General features: G+C 42.5%; 1 protein-coding gene across 22 annotated transcripts in view; it reads left to right on the top strand.

Moving 5' to 3' along the window:
* The window catches only part of TCF4 (transcription factor 4), a 240,339-nt gene that overhangs the window by 58,834 nt on the left and 168,104 nt on the right, over positions 1-13,401 (top strand). The gene's annotated exons all lie outside the window — the stretch shown is intronic.

Here is a 13,401-nt window from a genome sequence, read left to right as displayed (position 1 = left end):
ATCGTCAGTAATTTGTGGCATCGTTGAAGACAAATAGTCTTTTCTCTGTGTAAATATTAAATAGTGAAAAAGCCATAAAATTTAGTCCTTTGTGCCTGCCTTTTTTTTTTTCCTCCTTAAATGTGCTCAGTTGATAAATACATATATGTATATTATTTATATCTTCTTTTGAAGCAGGTGTATGATTGCACATGCATTTTATTTTTCATTGCTAAAGTGTTTCAGTTTAACTGGGAGACATGCTGGTGACTTGAAGCAGTAAATGTTGCTTTAAAACTGAGCTGATGTGCTAGTGCAGAAAATATCTGAAGTGCAACTCCCGCATCAAGGGAGTGATTTTTAAAGCCTTTAAACATATTTTTTTGAATTTGTGCATGTTCTTACATTTAGTTCTTTCTACGTATAATGTATATTAATATTTCAGACACAATATGTAATTCTCACTGGAGATGTTCCACGATGCTTTATAGACACAGGGCAGTTACTTGGAATTTCTTCGTGTTGAAGTGCCTAATTATTAGTGTCGTCTGGACCTGAGAAGTCTGAACAATGGAAGGGGAATAATGGGTTTTTCCAGTCAATAGAGAGCACTATGATCCTCCTGTGCAGTGTCGCCAGTTTGACATTGCACCATGAGACTCAATGTTTGGTGTTTTAATTTGGCCAGTGAAAACAGATGCAATTATTTTGGCATTTATTTTTCTTTCTTAACCAAAAGGAAATCTCTAGCTTCTGTTTGCAGTGAAAAGCAAAAAACCATGAGCCGAGTTTAATCACTGTAAAAAACGAAGGAAAACAGAGGAAGCAATGAGAGCAAGTTTCATTTCAACCAGTCATGAGTTAGGCTGTTCGGGTTAAGCGATGTGTGATATGACTGAACTTACGTATCACAGAATTGTAGAATCGTTTAGGTTGGAAAAGGCCCTTGAGATCAGAGTCCAACCATTAACCCAACAGTAAACCTTATCCCTGTGTGCCACATCTACACATCTTGTAAATCCCCCCAGGGCTGGTGACTCCAGCACCCCCCTGGGCAGCCTGTGCCAGGCCTTGGCCACCCTTTCCGTGACGGGATTTTTCCTAATATCTAATCTAAACTGCCCATGGCACAACTGGAGGCAGTTTCCTGTTGTCCTAGTGCTTGTTACTTGGGAGAAGAGCCCAACCCCCCTGGCTCCAACCCCTCTCAGGGGGTTGTAGGGAGCCAGAAGGTCTCCCCTCAGCCTCTGTTCAACCAAGCCAGTCTTTTCCCCTGCCACCTTGTCTTTTGGTGCTTGGGGACAGCCTGCTCCTACGTCTTTAAGGTTTCCTTCCTGAAGAATGTCCAGCCCTCCTGGGCTCCATTGCCCTCCAGGACTGCCCCCCTAGGGACTCTGCCCACCAGACCCCTAAACAGGCTGAAGTCTGCCCTCAGGGAGTGGTTCTGCTGAGCCCCCTCCTTCTCCGAGAAACAAAAACTCTTATCATAATCTCGTGGTTGCTGTGCCCCACATGATCTCCAGCCATCGGTGGGGCACATTCCTAGTCAACTCCCTCACCAGCCGTGTCAGGAAGGTCTCTTCCACACACTCCAGGAACCTCCCAGACTGTTCCTGCTCGGCAGTGTTGTATTTCCAGCAGGCATCTGGTAAGTTGAAGTTCCCCATGAGAGCAAGGGCTAGGAATTGGGAGACTTATCTGAGCTGCTTATAGAGTATTTTATCTGCCTCTCCATCCTGGTTGGGTGGTCTGTAACAGACCCCCACCGTGCTCTCTGCCTTGTTGGCCTGCCCCCTGACTCTTACCTGTAAGTACTCATCCCTACCGTCACCATCACTAAGCTCTAGACAATCAAAACACTCCCTACGCGCAGGGCTACCCCACCGCCTCTCCTTCCTTGCTTCTCCCTTAGGAAGTTTTTAGCCGTCCATTGCAGCACTCTGGTTGTGTGAGTCATCCCACCATATTTCTCTCATGGCAACTGTGTCATGGTTTTCCTGCTGTGCTTCCAGCTCCTCCTGTGTGTTGCCCATATTAGTGTAGGTGCACTTCAGTTGGGCTACTGATCCTGCTACCTTTTTGGGGGAGAAGCCCTAATTCCTACGTGACCATTCTCAGGTGCTTCTGTGGTTTCTAATACATCAATAACTTCAATATCAACTTTGTTGAACTCGAGCACATATTCTAGAAAGGAGGGGTTTTCAGCTCAAGCAAAATCTAGCCTACTGTATCAGAGCATAATAATAAAAAGGACAGAAGAGATGAATCTTGAGCAATGATAAGATGCTTTTGTTCAATCAAGAGTATGGGGCCAAGCTCTTTTCAGTAGTGCCCAGTGACAGAACAAGGGGCAAAGGGCACAAACTGCCACACAGGGAGTTCTGTCTGAATATGAGGAAAAACTACTGTGAGGGTGACAGAGCACTGGGACAGGCTGCCCAGAAAGGTGGTGGAGGCTCCTTCTCTGGAGACATTCCAAACCTGCCTGGACACGACTGAGCAACCTGCTCTAGGAGAACCTGCTTGAGCAAGGGGTTGGACTAGATGGTCTGCAGCGGTCACTTCCAGCCCTGACCATCCTGTGATCCTATAATATTTTTCAAATTAGGTACGTGAAACACATTAATATATATTACTGGATCTCTATGACTTTTCATAAGGGATACATGGGCAGCTTCAGAACCAAGTGTACAAGGAAGGGTAGGAGCCATTTCTTCCCAAGATCAAAGGAATTCTAAAAAGTTTTCATGGAAACTCAATGGAAATACTAATTTTGGGGAGAAAAATAGAAATTCATGTTCTTAGCAGTATTGTAACATTATGAATGAAGCCAAATCTCAGAAGAGTGTTGAGCATGACTACCTTGTCTTTTGGCACGTTTGGAACATTTATGCAGTAGTTAAGTGTAGATGCTTTATTTGATAGCTTTTTTCTGTACGTGCATGGGAAAGCTCATCGCTGGACTCCTGCGTGCATTCATCGCTTCCTCTCTGCTTTATTGGTGTTGAAAGACACAGCACGTTGCGCTGAGCGTGCCCGTGGGAACACAGAGACAGCGCAGGGAAGGACAGAAAGCAGGTTGGAGCACCAAGACCCCAAGAGGTTGGCATGTATCTTGAGGGGTTGAGTGACTGTGGCTCCGTGGAGACTCCAGCAGCGAGCTGGGCCCCCAGGAGAGCAGGGCAAGGCAGCACCTGGGGCTGCTCTGCAGGAAACTTTGCTGAATGCCTGAGTTTAAGTATAAGTTCTCTTTTCTTTACACAAGATATATTTACATCTACTGCAGTGAGGAGCTCTTATCCAGGACACTGAAATAATTGGGGCGTGCAGATAATAGGCTTTTAGGGTTCGTGTTTTCCAGTTATGAGAGTTGTGGGGAATTGCAAAATTAAAAATTAAATGTGAAACATTGCATTCCAATAGCCGTCAGAGGGAGGATGCACCGGGGGCTGAAGTATCTCAATCCCTTTCTCTCTCCTTGTGAATTCAAGCCTGAGAGTGAAAGTAAGGAAAGAAAATATACCCCAACAACTTGCCTAAGCATGGGTAACTGTATCTAGAGCCTCTTCCTGTCCATCAAATTAATCCTATTCAAATTTGCAGCTTTAATGAACTGTTGACAAATGAATTTTAAAAGGCTTTGGGGATGGCAGTGGTTGCTACAAACCCAAATTTGTACCTTGGCCAGACATGACACTACAGCCCACAGTTTGCCCTCACTAACCTTTTACCAGTGGTTTATCTTCACTGCCAAACGCTGCCTTAAACTGGGTGGATTAAGCCAGGTGAAGTCACAGCATGTCCTTGAAAACGTGACAACCTCACTCACTTTGCTGTAAAAATCCTTTTGCAGTACAGTGTAATACATCACTTAAAATTTCTGTAGGATTGATTTCTGGTAGATTTTTCCCTTGTCAGTTGATATTCTTTGCCCAGGAACATATGGATTGTCTTATGATAACGAGTGTCCAGTAAATAGAAAGTGTTTGCTAAGGGCTGTCATAATACACTTTAAATGCAAATACATCTAGGGCAGTTTTAATGTAATTTTCATATAGATGAAGTCATTCTAAAGTAGGCTTAAATTAAAGCGCTCTTCTCCAAAGACTACAAGTTTAGCAGAAAATGTCCTTTACTTTCATTAGATGTTTTTCTTCTGTTTATGTTTGATTTCCCTTTCATCAGATCTGCATGGTTTGCAATCAGGACAGTATCTTTTATTCGCTGCAGTTGGTACAATTTGTGACTTTTCCAACAGTCAGTTGGAGAATGAGCTGGACTGGTCGGGGTTGTGTTTTGGTTGTTTTTTCTGTCCTTTATTTTTTTACCTCAAATTTTTCCAGTTACACATTCCTTGCTAATCTTTCTGTTCCCAAGAAACATAAATATTGGGAATTAACCAGTCAAGTACTGGCCAGAGGGGTACAAAGCCCAGCTGCTGGTGTGGTCTGTAGAAAGAAAAAAAATAATAATCTGGTTTAGATAACATCATATTGAAGTATATATAGGAATGGCTCTAACAGATGCACTCCTGGATTCTGAGCTGCCCATTCAAAGGGAATGGACTGATCACTGAATTTAGTCCCTACTTGTAAGTGGAGGAAAGTCTGCTGTTTTGTTTTTTTTTTTTTTAATGCTCGGTTTTATTTAATTTTTCTTCTTTATAACAAAGTAAGAAGCCAGCCTTCACCCCTTGAGTCACACAGCAGAGCTCCCGCTGAAGTAGCAGTGATTCATAGCAGAGGGGGAGGCTGCAGACATGGGTTAGAAGATGAGTGAAGCAGAGGGGAAGGAAGTTCCTGGGCTCTGGCTGGCAGGTTCGGTGCCACCACATCATGCTGAGGCTGTGCTGGCCGCTGTGGTCTCGCAGCGATAGCGTGGGTGTGGCTCCTTTCCCCTGGTCCTGCAGCTGGCAGCAGCCAGGCATGGCCCAAGACCCTCCAGCCTTGCAATGCTGCAACGCTTCAAAAGAGTGACAGCACAGAGGGCTGAAAAATTAACCCCTTTCCCCAAAGTTTTGACAGACTATTTAGAGCTAAAATTCTGGTTTGAGATTTTGCAGGTGGAAAAGAGGAATGAAGCTCACTGGATTACTTCCGTTAATTAGGAGTTTCATGTATTTTCTTCTACAACCTCAAAGCCACTGGTCAACTTTTAACAGTAGTTACGGACAGTTGTAAGTCAAAGCAAAACTGCACAACTGCACATGAGTAAAAACAAATACTTTTTCTTTGGTATTTGTTACTCAAAAACACATAGGAAAAAGCTCTTCTGTGTCAGATTTCATCCAGTCCTATTTAGATGCCAGGACCCTGGTTGTTACAGAAATTCCTGGAGTCAACTGAGGGTGCCTGGATTAAGTTTTTAATGAGATATTTCAGCACCTAAACATATTACCTAATTTTGAAAAGGCCCTGCTGCTTCTTTCCACTGAAGGCAGTGGGTCTCTTCTATTTAAATATATTATATTTAAATATAAAATTGTGTAGTTAAATTGCCTACGTCAAGTTTAAGACTGGTTTCAGGCATTTTTTTTTCTTTTCAGATCAGGGCAGATAGATTTCTTGAGAGTACTTACCGTGTGCTAGATGTGCTGTTGTCTACATGATACTATAAATTACTGGGCTGACTTATTCCTTGAAATAATCTCCTCCATGTATATGAGCAGAGCATTAACCTGGTTGTTCTTTTCCTTTGCCTTGTGGGAGCCCTGGTGCCCTCCCCAGATTGTTGTGATATATTGCAGCGTTGCTGCCAACTGTTAATGAGATTACTAATGCAGTGTAACTGGGTAGCAAATTATTAAATGCTGTTCCATACTATTATTCAGCGTATTTTAGCAATTTGTGAGGGGGGTGCTTCCTGTAAATCAAACTCCTCATATATTGTTTTTCTTAATACTTAAATTAAAGCCTACATTTTAAACAGTGCGTCCCTGACAATACTGGACCACACGCTCGAAAATAAGCTGTGGGAAGAAATCCGCTGCTGGAGCGTGGAGGAAGGACTTTTGCTCTTGCCCACGTGTCATGTCCAGACATGTGCAGTCATTGTGCCCTGCGCTTGCATGGTCTCTGTGCGTGTGTCTGCATTGCCAAAGGATCTGGGGTCCTTGTGCAGGGAGTTCACGTTAAGGATGTAAACCTTAGGAATCAATTATCTCACTTTAATTGCTAAAGCACAGGGTTTGCTATTACTTCTTGGCCCTGTAACCCACGTATTGTGGTATTACTGCTGTGCTGGCAAAAAAACTGTCCATGCACTGAAGGAAAGCCCAGACCCACTTGGTGCAGGCACTGCTGCGCATCACCAGGCTGGACCCGGGGCTGCTGCAGGCGCCTTTCCTTGGGGAAAACACTCTGGTGACCAGTGCCTAAGCCAATGGTAGCGTTTGGCATGGCTCTCTGAGAGCAGGAGGGCTGTGGCTTGGAAGTTGGGACATCTTCTGCACATCCTGCTCAGTCACCTGGAGCATTTGAGCACCTTATCTGGTATGACAGTATCTTCTCTAAATGTTACCATATCTGAAGCATAATTTATACGACACACTTTTGGAGTGCTATTATGTAAGTATACATAACTTGTTAAAAAAAAAAAAAGGAAATACATTTCCTCTGTATATCTGACTGGTGGCACTCGTAGAGACTTGGTGTCTAAAAAAAAAATAATCATTGAAGGTGGTAAATAGGGCATTATTCATTTGGTGTTGGGTGCCTAAGTTAGATTTCTGCATTGATTTTTCTCTTCCACATGTAAACGTGTTTTGTTTGCGCTATGTGTCATCATGTGGTTGTATCTCTCAGAAAATCAGAATGTTCTAGCTGCATTCTGATTTTCCTTATAAAGCTCCTGTTTTCAAGACTACACAAACATGTGCCAAAAAAAAATAATTGGAGCATTTATTTATTTAGAAGCTCAATGCAGATTTCTCCCAGAAAGGGAACAAAGCGAATGTTAAAATAAGAAGGTAACCTTTGGCTCTCAGTGTCACCAGCCCTTCTCAGTGCTGCGTAGCTGAGATGAGCACCCGAGTGTTTTGTCCCAGCCTTGGGAAGCAGAGGGCTTCAGAGAAGCTTGGTGAGCAGATTGGGCAGGGTGGGGGGGTGAGGCAGAGTTTAATGGTCGAATAAATAAAAAAAATCTTATTTGCAAGGGAAGACAACGGACAGTCTATATGACGGTGAGATTTACAGGTATGGAGATGAGCCCTCTGTCCTTCTTGCTTGAAGTACTTTCAGATGTGCTGTGGTGGAGTGCTGGAGGGGCTGCGTGGCACGCAAGGGTGTCGGGGCGCTGCTGGGGGAGAAGTGGATGGACTGAAAAGGGGAAAAGTGTTGCTGAAGTTAGTGACGGGCAACAGTGAGAATACGTACTAGACCCTCCTGGAAGTCCACAGCTGTCTCCTAGTTAGCCATCTAATTGTAAGTGGCCTGGCCTTCAGTAGGTTTTAATCAAAGTTTCCACCGTCACCTTTTGGCTTTCATTGCTAGTTTGGAACTGAAATGTCCATTTGTTTCATACTTAGACCTTCATAATCTGTTACTACAATGAGAGTTTAAGTAAATCTGCCCTTACATATTTCTAGGTCATGATGTAGAACATACGCACTGTGCCTGGAGCAGTGCGATTAACTTCAGAGTGTTCTGTGTTACTGGGTTCAAGTAAAAATTCAGTACTTTAACATTAAAATAGACTAATTAGCTTACTGTACATTCATAAATAGATAACCACAGTTTATAAACCACATTCAGTTTATAACCGAAATAGCCCTGAAAACAGACACTTTCCTACTAAACTGTCTCCTCTCAGGTTAAAGTCAGTAAAAAAGAAGACTCATTTTGCTCAGAAAACCCTTCCCCCGTGGCACTCCCTATGCCACACTATTCAAAACTTGAATGAAATCAAACCTTCGGCAACTTGATAAGCTGGAAAGGGCAATATAACTACAACCTATTTTCTTACTATCTGCTTATATTTCCAGCAGATCTGCTAAGAACTGATTAAATGCCGAAGTTACGCAAATGGAGTGGATATGTGACAGTCATCTGTGCTTACAAGCACAAAGTCTATGTCATACGTGTGTTAGAAAATAGCTTATGTAACTCTAATAAATACAATGTGAGGTTTTATGACCTCATCCAGCAGCAGGACAGTGCAGTTCTTTGTTATGAATATTAAGATTGAGAACAGTTTAGATTTGTTTACACTGTTGACGTTTTCTAGCAAATGCTGTCAAGTGGTGTCTCAGACTGTCTGTGGATATTTGTATAGACTTTGGAAATTCAGGCAGAAAATAAAATGACCATCTGATTCAAATGAATTTTCCAATTATTTGTGGCTTTAACAGAAGCGATTGAAGTGTGTTGTATATATCTGGCAGCTGGTCCTACTTCTTTGGAAAAAAAAAAATCTAAAGCTTTGTATCTAATCCCTTGAGCAAACCAATAGTAAATTGTTCGTCAAATAAGTAGTAGGAATTTCCCATTTGGAATCTGTGCTTTCTTTACATTGCTGTCACGGAAAGGATAATTATATGCAACTTTCCACATGCTGGAGGTGCGCGGATTCACAGTTTGTCTATTCCTCTTCCCTTGTTCAAGCCCGAACTGCTGCCTGAACTTGGTGCAACTTCTCCCTATCCTGCGTCTGCAGTCTGTCAACATTCCCTCTATTGTCTGATACTAAAACCACGTTTGATTCCTCATAAATCCCTTTATTGTCTCCCCACTGTTTCCCATGTCATATTTAAGTTTTCTTTGCTGGTTTCCATGGCCCTTCTCAGTCTGTGCTTTTGTTCATGACTCCATCTCCGGGTTCCTTTCTCGTGATGAAGCCCGTCCTTGACTACTACTGTCACCTTCAAGCTTCATATGCCTTTCTTCCACATCACCTCCCTGTTTGTCTTTGGTGTGTGTGTGGGTTTTTTGGTGTTTTTTTGTTGTTTTGTTTTTTTTTTTTTTAATCATAACCTGATGACATTTAGAGCAAAACAGTCAGAAAAGATTGCATCAATGGATATGCATTCTAAATTTGCCAATCCTTAGTTTATTAAATGTCCAGGTGACCAGCTTATTCTTCCCTTGATCTACTGCTCTTTAATCCTTCTGTATTTTGTCGGGTTTTTGTTAAGCTCGCTTTTTATTTAGTTCTTAAAAAACATAATACTCTGAGAAAAAGAAATTATTTTGAAAAACAAGCAGAAAAGGTCTCAATCCCCAAAATGGGTGTGTTTATCTTAATTTGTATTAGCGGTATCTGACGTACTGTTTTGTAAGGTCCTTCAGAGCACAAAGAAGAAATAGCAATCCCGAAGTATCTGTTTATCATACTTGCCTAAGTATGATAATAATTATAATTAGAGTCTAGGATATTTCCCACCCTTCTCATTTTTGACACAACTGTAATTCGTAGAATGAGAAATGCTAATCGCATGTCAGTGTGGCGTGTGTACAAAAAGTCTCTTTCCTGTGGGGATCTTGGTCCTTTTCCTTCTTACTGGAGGATATTTTGAATGTTTAATCCCCTATAAAATTACTTTCATTGGTTAATATACTATTTAATATAAAAACTGGGGTTTTTTTCCCCTTGAAGATAAAATTCAAATCTCAAGATGTTTGTCTTTCTCCATTTACTATTCTTTGTATTTTAGATCGTGTCAGCAAATCAACACAGTTGGCAGTCTCTTCTGGGGAAACACTCAGGGTTAGTATAAAAAGGTTTACTGATGCAGGTAAAGATATACTGGCTGAATTACTGCTGAAGTGAAATGCCTGTTTTGCAAACAGACTGCTGCTTGCCACACACGTTCAGGATTTTGGCATATTTTTCGTATTTTTTTTTAATTTTCTATTTTTAGCATCTAAGACTCTCTCTCTGTTTAAAATTATATAAAAAAAGCAGCTGATGTTTTATAATCCACACCCTTTCCATTATTCCTTTCTTCAAACAACTTTCTTCAAAGACCTCAGTGCTGAGGACCCCTCGGGAATCAGTCCGTATCAGGAACCCACCCCACTAACCCAGCGGTGGTCCAGGCCTGTGAGGGAGCACCCAGTGTTCCAGGAGCGCTCAGTGTGCCAGCAGCACAGCAGCCCTCAGCTTTTTTGACCTAATGCCATAGCAAAGAGGGTCTGGCTTTTCCTTTAACGCTGACTGTTTGTGTCATCTGCTGCTGGCAAGGGTGGGCTGTATCCATTTGTTCTTCTCCATCACCCAAACTGATGCTGTAAAAGCTAGTCCAGGGAGGGATTTTCATAGCTCTGAACACCCTTTCCCCAGTAAGGCTTGGGGCCACCCTTCCTGTCCTCCTCAGCTGTCACTTGTGCCCCTCCCAGCTACCTTGGTTAACCATCTCTGTGCACCTTTGCCATGTTTCTGTAGCAGCTTCACCGCTAGATTTTCCTTTGCAGTTCTGGTGCCTTCTGTGCCCTCCAGTTGTCCAGTGAGGAGAGCGCAGTGCGTAACTACACAGTACTCTGATTTTATGATGGTACAAATGAAATGATGCTCTGAGCCAGAAACCCTTGCCAGCCCAGTCCTCTGGTGGACAAAGGCTTGGACCTTGTTATGTTTCCTCCAGTTACCTCTTCATTTGCTCTCTAGCTCTTTACTTCTGGAGGAGCTAAACCTTGTGTATCCACCTCTGAGTTGCAGCCCTCTGTGTGAGCAGGTGTGGATGCAGATGTGTGTGAAGGCTGGGAGATGTATAGGGGTTGGGACTGGCAGGCTGCCTGCCCTGGCCTGGGATGGATGGCAGGCTGGTGTGTGTCACCAGCTCCCCTGGCTCTGGAGGGCTTGCCTGACACAAGGACGGTGTCCAGAAGACACCCACTCTTCATGTGCAGGAGTCAAGTGCTGGGAAGGAACTGCTGTTTTCCTTGGCATCTTTTCCCAATGCAAACACATTACAGCATTTTTGGGGAGGTTAAGCAAATGTCTTAATTTTGACCATATTATATTACCTTTCTTCTTTGGAAAGTCGTCTAAATAATTTGACTCAGAGTTCACCAACAAGTGTTTGGAACGTTTTCCTTTCACTCTGGTCATCCACAACTGGTCCCATTTGCTGTATAGGTAAATCCGAGAACACAGCACTCTACTTAAATCATGTATTTCAGGGAGTCTTTCACAAAAGAGGAAAAAGTCCTAAGTTTAAGCATTTTTATGCTCTTGTGTGTTAAAATATTTTCCAACTTTGTTACAGTATTTTGGAATTACAGTACTGCAATTCTATTTCAGATCCACAAAGACAAATAATTATATTGATAAATACTGTTTTGCACTTGTGCACATGAAATAACTGTTCTTCAAGAATTATTGTTGGTTTGATATGTAGTTTATTCAGATCCTTTAAAAGAATATGGCCTAACAGTGAGTTAAAGAGGTGGAGTTGTGTAGTTCTTGCTCTGAAGCTGATAGATAAAGGCCAGATTTTCACAGGCACACTTCTGAGTACAGCCTACTCGCTCAGTATCTGTATTACATTTGTTAAATGTCATGATTTTGATTGTGCTGCTTCTCTGAATATTGTTGTTCTAAACGTGAAATATTGTTAATTCTGAATTAAAAGAACACAAATAATAAAGATGGAGCTTTGGTCTTAACTGAAATGTAAAACTCCCACAGAAGTAGAATTTCACCCCTGTGTTTTGATAGCAAGGTTTAGCCAGGGAAAACTGAATTTTCCCTTTCTGCTCACTTTGCTCTTTGAACATTTAAAAAAAAAAAATCGTATGTGTATATATACGTGCTTCTCCTTCCATTTACTGTCATGAGCATAGTGGTCAGGTTACTTCACTTGTGTATTTGCACATGTGCTGGGATGATGGTGTTGGATGGGTGGAGTGATGCTTAGGTTCTTGGAGTGCACCATGAGACACCTTCACACTCTAGAAACCATCATATCATATGGCAAGAGGTTGTGAGTATGCACTGGTTTTATGCGGAAAGATTGGGCTAGTGATCTGTGTGCTTTAATAAACAGCCCTGAAAATAATATCAGATTGAGTATGAGGTTAGCTGAATGCCTGTTTTCCCACAAAATTGCTCAAAATACTGCTCAGACTGATGGTGGCAACCAGAAATGCTCTCCTGGTGCAAATCCCAGCCTCCTGCTCTCATGTGATTAAGCCGCATGTGTGGATGAATGGTGGGGAAATGGACATTCGCGGTCTGATTTCCTACGGAATTGACCAGATCCACCACTGTGCTCATTTGTCTTCTATTAGCTGACCTAGTTGCTAGCTACTCTTACGGTGTCCAACTCTGGGTGTGTACTTCTTTTTACATGGGTTTTCCATATGTACCATCTTTCAAACTGCACCTTTTTTTTTTTTTTAACAGTTCTTAAGTCCTGAGTTTTGCTAGCCTGAGTCATCTTTTTTTCTTCTCACCCCCTTATACACACACACACACCCCCCATATGAGCAAAATGCCGGTGATATCTGTGATGCTGTTCACTAGAGGAAACCATGAGAGTATAATTTCCTAGCCTATGATTCTAGGATTTTGTGTGTGTGCCCAAGTTTGTTATTGGAGGCGGTGGGAGGTTCAACCAAAATTGTATTCCAGAATCATCTGGAAAATTTTTGTTGTTCTGTGTTGTTGCTACAGTCTTGGATGATTTCCCAAGTGTTTGGATTATTTCTGCAAAGAGGAGTTTGTTTTGGGTTTTTTTCCAGGTTTGGGTGTTTTTCCAGAAAAAAATACTAATTTTCTAATTCTGTTTTCTGTTTCGGAGCACCTCAAGGGATTCCATGAAACTTTTGCTAAAGAAAGTTTAAGGGCCTGGGTGTTAGGACCAAGGTCAAGTAGCCTTACACGGTGCCTCTTGTTTATGTATCACAGCCCCTTAAAATAAAGTAGGTGTTGCCCCGAGAGAGTAGCACAACTTGTCAGAGCTAGTAGCCTACCATGAAAGTAATTTGAAATTACATATATTAGGCAGTAAGTTGCCCTTCAGGTTACCTAATTCTGCTGGAGCTGGAACGTGTATATTAAGCACTTTTATTCATTTGAGATTCTGAGCATGGAGGCTGTTTACAGACACCTAATGATCGGGATGATGCTTCTGTACACCTCCAACACCACCTGTGCTGTAATAGTGGTCACCTGCATGATGGAGTGCTCAGAACTCAACGTTTATGGTGGACTGTGATCGTATCTGCTGTGCTTTTGCTGATCTCGGTCCTCTCTGTATTTTCTGGGCACGTTTGGAGTCTACTGAGCAAATGGGGAGCACCAGGACATCTGGGCAGAGTGCGAGCATCTCTCAGCCCTGCTGCTGGAGGGTCTCAGAGCCTGGTGCCCTGCTTGAGGGCTCCCAAGGCACCCCTCTGTCTTCTAGAGGGCAAGGGAACCTTGGAACAAGATTCTTGTTCTTTGCAGGAAAGTACTTTTAGGGTTAGGTGGCTGCTTGACCAG

This window comes from Falco biarmicus, chromosome Z, assembly GCF_023638135.1.
Source record: "Falco biarmicus isolate bFalBia1 chromosome Z, bFalBia1.pri, whole genome shotgun sequence".
NCBI lineage: Eukaryota > Metazoa > Chordata > Aves > Falconiformes > Falconidae > Falco > Falco biarmicus.
This window is presented reverse-complemented; position numbering and strand designations above follow the sequence as displayed.